Raw genomic sequence first — 2,127 nt, 5'->3', positions numbered from 1 at the left:
ATGAAGAACCTGCACATAGTGCAAGAGATGGTTGTTAGAACAGAACATGGGGAAATTGAATGGTTAAAATCATGAAAGGTGTATGCAAAGACTGTATTCATTTACCATATTTATTCAATCTGTATGCCAATCAAATCATCTGGGAAACTGGATTATATGAAGGGGAAGCATTGCACAAGGATTGGAGGAAGACTCATTAACAACCTGTGATATGCACATGATGCAACCTTGCTTGCTGTAAGTGGAAAGGATGTAAAATACTTACTAATGAAGATCACAGACGACAACTTTCAGTACTGAATGTACATTATAAAAGTATAAAAAAGTCCTCACAGGCATTGCTCTAGCCCCTCCCTCATTGTCAGGCCGAGAGGGCGGCCGGCTGAGCTAGCGCCCTTGTGTGTGATGTCCCCTTCGCCTTCCCGTCTCTTCCCCCTCCCCACTCCACCCCCCCACTCCCCCCTCAGAAAAAGAACAGCAGGAAGCAATTGGACATATTGATGAAGTACAAAATGAAATTGACAGACTTAATGAACAAGCCAGTAAGGAGATTTTGAAAGTAGAACAGAAATACAACAAATTCCGCCAACCATTCTGTCATAATTGATCGCCAAAATTCCAAACTTTTGGGTAACAACATTTGTCAACCATCCACAAGTGTCTGAGTTGCTTGAGGAGGAGGATGAAGAGGCACTGCATTATTTGACCAGAGTTGAAGTGACAGAATTTGAAGACATTAAATCAGGTTACAGAATAGATTTTTATTTTGATGAAAATCCTTACTTCGAAAATAAAGTTCTCTCCAAAGAATTTCATCTGAATGAGAGTAGTGATCCATCCTCAAAATCAACTGAAATCAAATGGAAATCTGGAAAGAATTGGACAACACGCTCAAGTCAAACACAGAATAAAGCCGGCAGGAAGAGGCAGCAGGAAGAACCAGAGAGCTTTTTTACTTGGTTTACTGATCATTCTGATGCAGGTGCAGATGAGTTAGGAGAGGTTATCAAACATGATATTTGGCCAAATCCGTTACAGTACTATTTGGTTCCTGATATGGATGATGAAGAAGGGGAAGGAGAAGAAGATGATGATGATTATGATGATGATGATGAAGGGGATGAAGATGAAGGAGAAGAAGATGAAGATGATGAGGGAGAGGAAGGAAAGGAGGATGAAGGAGAAGATGACTAATAAGAACAATGATGGATTCCAACCTTTTTTTTTCTCTCTCTCTCTCTCTTTTCTTCTTTTCTTTTCCCCCTCTTGTGCTCAGTCGCCCTGTTCTTGAGGTCTCTTTTTCTCTCCTTTACACCATGGTTCTCAATTTATTTTGGGGGTGGGGGGAATATCTTGAGCAGGTACAGTGGGAAAAGAATCTCTACCCCTTTCTGTTCCCAAATAAATTTGTATCCCTTCCTGTTTCAACAACAACTATGGAATCAACACACCACTGTGCTCTGTGGGGGAAAAAACAACAACCTTCTGCTCCCTTCGCTGGGCTGGAAGCTGGAGGGTACTAGGCCCCTGTGTAGTAGTGCATAGAATTCTAGCTTTTTTCCTCCTTTCTCTGTATTGTTGGGCTCAGAGATTACATTGTGTCTCTATGTGAATATGGACAGTTAGCATTTACCAACATGTATCTGTCTACTTTCTCTTGTTTAAAAAAAAAAGAAAAATGGGGTTATAGAAGGGCAGCAAAGGATGGGTTTGAGATGTTTGGGTGGGTTAAGTGGGCATTTTGACAACATGGCTTCTCCTTTGGCATGTTTAATTGTGATGTTTAACAGACATCCTTGCAGTTTAAGATGACACTCGATGGGAGAAATCAGCAGAACCTGTAGGATCTTATTTGGAATTGACATTCTCTATTGTAATTTTTTCCTGTTTATTTTTTAAAATTCTTTTTATTTTCACTGGAAAGGAAGGATGATGCTCAGTTCTAAACGTTAAAAGTGTACAAGTTGCTTTGTTACAATAAAACTAAATGTGTACACACACACACACACACACACACACAAAGTCCTCACAACTGAACCAATAAGTAACATCATGATAAATCTCTATTTTCTTACCATGAATAAAATGACTAAAGGCCTCAAAGCCTTCATTTTGCTTGGATCTACC

The 2,127-nt window shown here is 39.9% G+C and overlaps 1 pseudogene; it reads left to right on the top strand.

Annotated features, from left to right (window-relative positions):
• Positions 1-454: 454 nt before the first annotated feature.
• Positions 455-1,194, top strand: LOC102820031 (annotated as a pseudogene).
• Positions 1,195-2,127: the final 933 nt, after the last annotated feature.

This window comes from Chrysochloris asiatica, unplaced genomic scaffold (assembly GCF_000296735.1).
Source record: "Chrysochloris asiatica unplaced genomic scaffold, ChrAsi1.0 scaffold00120, whole genome shotgun sequence".
In the NCBI taxonomy this organism is placed as follows: Eukaryota; Metazoa; Chordata; class Mammalia; order Afrosoricida; family Chrysochloridae; genus Chrysochloris; species Chrysochloris asiatica.
This window is presented reverse-complemented; position numbering and strand designations above follow the sequence as displayed.